Here is a 10377-nt window from a genome sequence, read left to right as displayed (position 1 = left end):
TGACTGTATATTACCTACTGCCGGTCGAAAACGGAGAAAGTGCATTTGGTTGCGGCTTAAATCTTTGAAATTTACTGGCTGATAAAGATTTGATTTACTGGCATGTGTGTTATCTCCCCCTGTTTTTGTTTTAACAAGCGATCGCGGATAATCCCTTCGTTCTGGCAAAGAACCTAATCTTCGATAAATAAAAATCTAACTTGTTTTCTTGTGCCTTGTCTTGGGCAGTAGAATAAAATTTAATGTCTTGAAATTTCTGGTATTCTTTAACTGCACCTGTTATATAATATTTTTTTAATATACATTTACTGTATGTAATGCATGCAATAACTACAGTGAAACTTTACAATGCCAAAAACAAAAAATGGGGAGAATATGACCTTTATACACGTCAAAATTATAATATAAACTTTTCAACATACTCTGAACGAGTAGTCGGGTTTAAAACGTGAAAAGAAAGTTTTCTCGGTCTTAATTATTGATCGACATACTTCATATTCAGCCTGATGCAATCGAAATATTTATTTGCATTGTGCAAAGAAATGGGCCGCGAGTTGGTCGTCCGCAAACACATTCTTCAAAACGTGGGTGAAATATCAAAAATTATTTTTAAAACTACACGCAGGAACAGTAATTTAAAAAACGAAAATAATTTTATCTTCATTGTTCTGTTTTTGATAATACCGTGAAAACTTTGACAATCTTTAAAAATCACTGCTTGTAGAAACACTTTCAATTATAGTTACAGTGTATCAAAATAAAAAGAAGAGACAGATAATACAGAAATTAAATAAAAGAATTAAATAACTTTCTCTATTGCCTATGTTATATACAATTTATTTAAAAAGAAGTGTTCCGAATATTGGATAAATTATGATTTATAAATTTCTCCTTTTTTATTAAGACTTTATTTCCCTAAATAGAGACCTGCTCTCTGACTAACTTTTTCCCATTCCATTCTTTCTTCATTTTATCTTCCACTTTGAGGTTTGATGCACTCTAGATCTGCTTTTACGTCGTTTCCTTAAAAACCAGCGTAGCATTTCAACTATCACTCACACATATTTTAATGCACACTATAATGCAAAAAATTATCATTGCTTTATTTGAAAAAAACAACTTAATGATCCAAAACTTAAACGAAAGGTTGAAATCAAAATGCCTTTTCCACTCTTTGAAACCAGATAGGTTGTCGTTTTGGTGCCTTAAAACACTTTGTATAATTAAGATACCTCATTTAAATCAAATAGATTGAAAAAAATAAAGCCCGGGAAAACTTGCCAATGTTCGTAATAAATCACAGACATGGATATTAGACAAATATTAATGATACTGCTCGTTTCATCCTATTAGTGCTAATATCGACGATAGATTTGTCAAAACACAATTTTCTTAATTGTACTTCTCGGAACAAATAGCCACTGATTCAGGGCTCATCCTTTGACGGACATTTTTTTTTTTTGCTGCGAAAAAAGAAACCCAAATTAGCAGAACCATTCTATATACAGATTGAATAGAAGTGTGTGGGGATAACGAGCAGGGAGAGCGGGGGAAAGCGTCTGACCACAACCGATATTTGTCACCGGAAATAAAAGAACGATTGATGGCATCTCTGTAACGATATCCACTTTTGATTGTCGTAAAATAGTACAATGTCAACATATTTGCATTCTCAAATACTTGATCAAACACGGGATAAAAGTAGATACCTGTTCACTGTGTATATCATCACTTTTTATTTAGTCATTGTTCCATTAAAGCTAATGTGCCCTTACTTTGCAATATTAGCAAATGTGGTCTTTAATTGTTCTGTTTGACAATAACAATCTGTAGTGATGGTAAAAATTGAATGGTTTTAACGCGACTCATTATCAGAAGTCAATAAGGGGAGACTGGCTCTTTTGTTACCCGTAGATGTAAATCACAAAGTTTAAGTGTTTCGTCACACGATAATCTTTACTCCAATATATTGTAAATATAGATAAAACGAAGCGGTAAAGCCATCCACTTGACGCTGTAGACTGAAAGAGTGCCAACTCGACGCTGAATAACTTTGAAAAAGTATAGGTCTAAGGAGAAAAAAAAGGAAGGAAACTTAAAAACAAACTCCTTTTCGATCAAGCCAAAATAAGTGCATGCTTAAATAGTCATCCGGTTAGCTTTAATTCTTTTGATGCTTAATCATTAACTCTTTTACCAAAATATATCATATATATCATAATAATCGTCGTTTAAGTAAAATTTATGGAAATTAAAGCAAAAGCAAATTCAAATTAAGTTGATATTAATCGTACATTTTTAAAAAAAAAAAAAAATTTTTTGCCTGTAGCAGTTTGGAAATACACATTAATGTTTTTATGTATGAGTAAAACATTGCATTAAACTCTCGAATTTCACAAAAATGCTTCCCATAATTTATAACGCATAAGGAAAAAAATATGCTGATATCACTAACAGCCCATATCAGAAATGGACGCTTGGTCACCGATCCGGATTATTATCAATATAGTTTCAGATACTATAATGCAGGTGCAAGTCTTTTGATGCTTAATCATTAAGCGTTATTAGAATTTACCAACATCTAAACACGAATGATATGGCGTTCTGGAGCAGATCAAAGACAGAAGTCATCCCCTCCATCGTAAAACTCACACCGCAACAGCGAGTCGAGTTAGAGACATTTACACGGAAGAATGATAGGGTAGCCTTCTCCGCCGTGTGTATCAAATAAACCTTGTAATTACATAAATATGTTTCTTATATTTCTTTCTCTGGGTGTAACTAGAAACTCGTAACATTTGAATGTATACACTGACTTTCAACAATGTCCTTCAGATAGCAGCGGTATACTACAGTAAACTTTTTTGATCTGGAAACTACCGTATCGACTTATTACTTTGTGTCTGATAAATCTAATCATTTCCTCTACAGATTCTGTATTATACATGTATAAATGGAATGACCGTGCCACGTCCATTCTTGCAAAAAGAAAGTTGTATGTCAAGGTCAATCTGTTGTTAACTACTTCGACCTTGACCTTACCGTTGTAAGTCTTCAATAGATACTGTGTCACTCATTCAACCTGGATGAATAGGGTCGTGGGTAGTTAAAAACGCTTAATTTCATTTTAAATTATTATATTATCATTATTAAACTTGGTCAGTCATGCAGACGGATCCACGTTAAATATTTCAAATATGCATTGTCTCAACTTTTTCTTAAGCGGGGGAGAGATCGAGATGAAATTTTTAAATATGAAACCTTCTAAAAATGACTGCTTTCGAAAAAGGTATGTCTTGATACAAAATTAAGACCGGGGAACAACCCCTTCTGTTAACATATCTAGGTTTCATTCCTTATCTATCTATGGCTACTTTTCTAAAAGTCTATAACCACGTGAATCAATTAAATATACTTTTTAAAAATTATATATCTTGGTACATGTATCACCAATATCAAAAATTAGTAGTATATACCTGATTTTAATAATTTTGGTGTTCTGTATCGATTCACTTCCAATCAATGTTCCCAAATTTCATAACCGTTAATTGGCATCCTGGATGCTCTAAAACAAAGGGAAAAAAATAAAAATTAGTTAAAGCTCTCAACACCTGTTCCAATATAAATTATGACTGTGTCTATTTACATATCTATATACATGTATTTTGATTTTAATTCGATTCTTTAAACTTTCTCAATGATCTTCAATGTTTTTCTTTCTCTATTTCAAACATTTTTACAGAAACTTGTTAGTAAAAATGTATTGCGAAGTTCTCAGATGATGCATCACAAGATGTATTGATAATGACAATCTTTCCAGCTAAAGTAGGAAAGTCTAGGAAGCATTTCATAAAAAGTGCAGGACCCTTAAAAAGGCGATGAAAATCAACACATACACCCAACAGCAAATAATCAAAGTCCATTGCCCATGGCTGAGAAAGAACAAAAGCCCATTGTCAAAGTTTTATTCTGACAATTTCTCAAGAATGCTACAATTAGTTTTAAGACTAGACTATCACATATCATTGAACAAAAACAAAGGTCGTCCAGAATAGATGGTAAGATAATGACAAGAATGATAAGGAATCGGTGTAACTCGAGATCGGGGTATCAGGGCGTCACGAAATGGTGGTATCACGAACCCGAGCTCTGAAGATTTAGCGAGGATGTACATTCACATGATTGGACTTGACCCGCGCTATTGTTTTACATAGATATTCTTCTACGATTGTATTTTAGAATACCAACTACTGAATGCTCCCACGAGAGCAAAATTTCATTGTTCTTTATTTCCATATATCTTTCCGTTTACCCAACCAAAAAAAAAAACCAGTCTTAGAATAACCGAAACTTTGAGCAGTCTAATATAAACAAAACTTTGAGTATAATACCATCAACAAGTTAACTGATCAATGTCAATTTTCTGAAAGTTGTAAATTTTATGGCCATGTCCCTGGCATTTATTGCTCTATCTTCTACAATGAAATTGAGTGTTCAATAACACTGTCTTTATTCTAAACCTGCATTTTATGGCTGCCTCATCAAATGCAGCTATAGTGTTGGATAGAAGATATTCATATTGCAGCCTCCCTATATGTTGTATCGATCTGCTTAGCTCCATACGGCCACGCCCCTTTGCTGAGAGACATAATTGGTAATATTGAATCAAATTCCTTGGTGTTTCGTTTAACCCAATAATTGCAGTGTAAGATGCCTTAATCTGTCAATAAAATCATTGTTTTAACCGCTCAATGATTACACTCGTTTGTGGAGACGCGAACTGGAAGCAGTTCGTCTGCATGTTAGCGGGAGATGCCAATAATCAAAGAAACTGAGGGAACATGGCAAAGGCTAAGATTGTAATTATAAACCGAGAGATCTCTAATAAATTTTGAAATAATTTTGCAAATTATACTCATTTGTTGGCATGCTTACTTACATAATTTCCGTTCAAATAATTTATTTTCAAATAATATGTGACAAGGAAAAGACGGATGCTATTCAGTCTAAAAGTTTCCACCCAAATGTAAATGTCATAATTACATTTTGATGATGTAATTATGAATTTTAAAAAAAATCATACAAAATGATATGATGAATTTCCCGAAGGCTTAAATATGGAGTAGAATATTTCCATTGATATCCAAAATTTAGGTCAATTTTTATAATAAAGGTGTTGGCCTATTTCAGAACTGTTGGCCATATAATTGCGCATATAGACTTCAATGTTCCTACAGGAAACGAGAATGTCTGTATGTATGTTTGGATTTAATTAGGTTGAGAATCTACTGGGTGTTTTCGAGAAAATATTACCATTATTTACCATTGCCATTATGTGTACGTTTGGTAAGTAATTGGAACGGAAATTTCGGACTCATTAAACTCCAATTAATTTTGAAGCAATCAGCAATCTTTTAATAAAAATGAACAACGAAATTTTATCACAGGAAAAAAATCAACTCTTTGATAGAAATCTGACGCTGATTTGGATGAGCTTTTTTGAGTGAATAGTCGTGTTCGTTGATTCGACATCCCGATCCCGATCGATTCTATTACATTATTCCGAAAAGCTGGCAACAAGGACATATATGAAATGCACTCAGATTCCCTCTAATTTTCATTATACCTAGACAAAAACACGTGTCCAAGCAATCTTTTTAATAAATTAAATTACTGAAGCGTCTATAATCCCAACACACGACGCCATTACTTCTCTCTAATGATGACCAAGTGGGATTGGTAAAATATAGAATAAGGGGCCCTGCTGGATAATAAAATAATTATAGTTAAACTTATAAAAAAAATCGGTCATTGTGATCTATCGGGTACGGGTAGAAAAAAACTTACGAGAGAGAGAGAGAGAGAGAGAGAGAGAGAGAGAGAGAGAGAGAGAGAGAGAGAGAGAGAGAGAGAGGGGGGGTGTGTTACAACGCACTTTGAAAAATTACGCACTTTGAAAAAAAATTTCAAAGTGCGTTAATTTTTGGACCAAGTCAACGCACTTTGAAAAAAAAAATAATTTTTTTCAAAGTGCGTTGATATTGTCGATACTAACGCACTTTGAAAAAAAAAAGTTCAGTGTTTAGTCGAAATAATATTTGATTTTAGATACAATAAATAATTGTTTTAACCTTGTGTAGCTTAATGGGATATATTTTAGAAAGAATCCACTGCATTCTCAGCTAACTTGATTAACAGTTTCTAGATTAGAAGTTTTTCCTTTTCTCATAAGCTTACGCAGCTTGACAATTTACATAGAACAATTAGGGAGATTTGAATTATCCAAATATGACAATAACTGCATCGCTTAGCAACTGCATTTTCTTTTTTGTGTATGCAGCAAACTTACTAATTATCTGGTACATTATGCTGTGCCAGAAACGAAAATTATTTAATTTATTTATTTATAATGGAGATAATGTATAACATATTTCAACTGTCTGCAATTGCATAATTATGCTTATAGACAAACAAAATTAAAAAATGATAAGTTATTTATGGTTATCAAAAAACAACATGATCTATTAGAGGATCAGTGTTTAAGTTTATGATAATTTAATGTTTGTCAATGTACATGGAGTTTTTTTCTTAATGAAGTGATTTATTTGATTAGAATTTGAAAAGAGGGTCTATGTTGAAACGCTTGTAGATTCTTTATCATACCAAGAAATGATTACCAATAATATCACCGTACTTAATTTACAACAAAGCGTATTTCTATTTCCGATTTTTACATTTACTCTAAGTTGCTGAATATCAAATTTAACATGTTTTGGAAGGAAAAAAGAGGGGTAGGGGACCTTCCTGTAATCAATGAAATGAAGCACAGGTAATTGACCTGTATCTTTGGTCACATCCCCCCTCCCTCTGCCACCCCTATCCCCGATTTTAAAGAAGGTAAATTAAATTCATTAGCGTTAACAAATACTATCATACTATCAACAAATTAGGAATTTAATTCCAAAATATGTGATTTATACATATTTTTTCAAAGTGCGTTAAGTGTCTCGATACTAAAAAATGTTGATGTACCTTTTTAACGCACTTTGAAAAAAAATTTCAAAGTGGGTTAACTTGGTCCAAAATTTAACGCACTTTGAAAAAAAATTTCAAAGTGCGTTGATATTGTCCAAAATTTAACGCACTTTGAAAAAAAATTTCAAAGTGCGTAATTTTTTCAAAGTGGGTTGCCACAGGGGTGTCATGGCGCAGTTATTTTCGACAAACCACAATGATCAAGCTAAACTTCTGTTATTCGAAGCATGAAAATTGTTTAAACCTTTATCACACCTTTTATCTGGGTTATTAGGAGAGATAAGTTTGTTCCGATCACAAACCTACAATTTCTGGATTTAAAAATAATTCGACCACAATTGTTTTTTCGCAGACCCTGTAAAACAAATAGGTATCGTTAACACGCGTTGCCTGATTTTTTTTTCTTCTTCAAATTTTATGGTTTGCATGGATGATCTGTCGCAGAACGGGGTCATTTTAGCAAGCTAACTAATAGTCTGCTTGTCGCCAAGGCAAAATCCACTAATACACAAGCACGCAAGTTTCAGTTCCCTGCATTTAATCTCAATATTCTATTCTATTACCCCCCTCCCCCCCTAAAAAAATTTAAAATTTCAGATATATATACTCAAAATTAACCCGGTAGAAACGCGGTTTATCCGAGGAAAGAAATCAGCCACATTCTGTGTCTTTCTACTTGGCTAACTTTTAGAATGGGGTTAAAACAACTAAGTGAAACCAAGCAAAAACGGCCATTAGTCCTAAAAGGTAGACTACCCTATCTAATTGTGTGTATCCCTCGTATAAAATCATATGTAAGAATGATAAAACAGTGTCATTAAATATGAAATAACTCTCAAGAGAGAAATTATAGACAGGAAGTTTCATGCTGCAACGGGTGTCAGAATAAAAATTAATAGGAAATGAATTAAAAATGTCCGGGAAACAATTAAACGTATCTCAAATCTCTCCAGTGAATTTTTTTCCTAAAAGATCATTATTCCATTTTTAGCACTGAATCAAATTGCGTATTAGTTTGGTGTAACCATACTGGAGTACTGCTACAGAGCAGTCAGAGAGAAACAAGACCCAAGAATATACACTAGGGATATGGGACAGGGGGTAAATTGAAGATTATAAAGTTATACTATCAAAGAATATGTATGTAAATTGACATTCCACGCACATTAAATCGTTTCATTGTATATTCCCGTCAATGAACTACCAATTCAATAGATCGGCCTATTCACCAATGCATTCCTAGTCTACGGCTCTTTGTTGTAAACAAATGAACTGAAAAGTCAAAAAGTCAATACACATAAATAGTACAAAATATTTTTTTCTTTGAATTGTACAGTTCACGCATTTGATTTTTTGTGATATATTTCCAAACCCCCTTTGTAAGATTAAAAAAAGAAAACGTTAGGGTATTTAGCCGGATCTTCAATATTCCATTCTTAACGAAATAATCCTCTTACACCCTTGTTTTCTAAAACCTCCAAAACTCTGTTTAATCTTCTTGTGTAAAGTGGGTCACACAAATAATTCCGTACAAACGAAAATCGTTACAAATACACACTAAGAAATTGATAAACATCCGAGTTTTATATATTTGTATTAGAGATCTTTCTTTTCTACTTCTTCTTATTCCACATTTTTTTCCTTGTCTATTGCTCTCTATCATTTCTATTGAAAAGGGGTATAAAAAAAAATATAAAAAGTCAATGCCACTATTGAAGTTCGTTGAAACGTTTTACAGTTTTGTAAAGGCGGTTTGCTACCTTATATCACATCTTGTCTGAATGAAAAATTGATTAATTTAGCACAAATAAAAGTTTGTGATGAAAGTGAATGGAAGAAAAAGCAACATAAAAGCATTAATGGGCCGACTAGTGCAACACCATGCGACATGGTTTACAATACACTATCGGAGAGAGAGAGAGAGAGAGAGAGAGAGAGAGAGAGAGAGAGAGAGAGAGAGAGAGAGAGAGAGAGAGAGAGAGAGAGAGAGAGAGGTTTGGACTATCGGATCTCATATATGATTAAAGAGAAAAAAATAAAATTAAAACATTAAAAATTTGCAGAATGCGCTTAACTTTTATTGACACATGGGGCATACTGAACAAGCATCTAGATATTATACGTGTATAATTGCATGGTAATAGCGAGGAAATTAGTGAAGAAGGGGAACTATTCCTATATATACAGACAAATACAAGAGTTTCCCTTTAATGCAGGTGTTTAAGTGGATCCTCTAGAATCTTCAATTTCTAATCAAACACGGGGACAATATTTTCGTTGTTGAAATAGGCATATCTGCGTGCATATGTGAATTAAGTTTCAAGAGCGAGACGTTAGAAGAAACTAAGAGTGGCCATGGTCAGCAGAAACAGAGGACTTAAGAAAAATATCAAGCACTTTCCTTTTTATAACTAGATGCAATCGATTATGAAAATTCAAGAAGATGATGAATCAGATTATCATGGTGATGGTTATCATCACTATCATAATGATGATAACAATGATGATGATGATGATGATGATGATGATGATGATGATGATGATGATGATGATGAAAAAGACGATGATAGTGCATTGCTTAATAGAAAACCTCCTTCTTCTTAACATCGTACCCGTGAACAGGAGGGGCACATTATGAGGAAAATCCCCCGTGCCTCATTCTACAAATTAGGCCTGAATGATTAATACCCAGAATAACGTTTGATACCACGGCTGGTGATAGGTAGACCCAGCAGGCGCAACGGAAAGTCTATGATTTATACTTATATTAAATTTTCATGTTAAAGATACTTGCATCCCTTTCATGTGACATCGTTTGAATTTTTAATGGTTCATATCTGCAAAAAATGCACGGTTAAAAACGTCTTAACTTTGGCAGAGTGAGCAAGGCAGCAATATTCTTCATCTATTACGAGCGGCATTTCCTGTTTTGTCACGATACGGTGGTCGCCTTATAGAATAAAAGAAAAGAGAGAACAGAAAGACAGAGATAGAAAGAGAGAAGAACTGGGGCAAAAATGACGTCGGCAAATACATTAGTTTTGGGGGTTAATATATAAATGTGTGTGCAAAATCTTTGTAATGGGTAGTTCGCGTTGATAATTTATGGTGTGCACGGCTACCGTAGTCCCTTTGTCATACATACATCAACTGAAAAGTTTCTTTATCCAATTATTCCAGGTATAGATGATTAAAATTTAAAAAAGACTTTCAGTGACATCAGTAAAATACTAGACACCAGAAAAAAAAATTATAAAAAAAAAAATAAGTCGCTGGTGATGAAAAGGCGAGGGCTTCAAGACAATGGCAGGTGTATATTGAGAATTTAATTACATCAAACAA

The sequence above is a fragment of the Magallana gigas genome, chromosome 8, assembly GCF_963853765.1.
Source record: "Magallana gigas chromosome 8, xbMagGiga1.1, whole genome shotgun sequence".
Lineage (NCBI taxonomy): Eukaryota > Metazoa > Mollusca > Bivalvia > Ostreida > Ostreidae > Magallana > Magallana gigas.
This window is presented reverse-complemented; position numbering follows the sequence as displayed.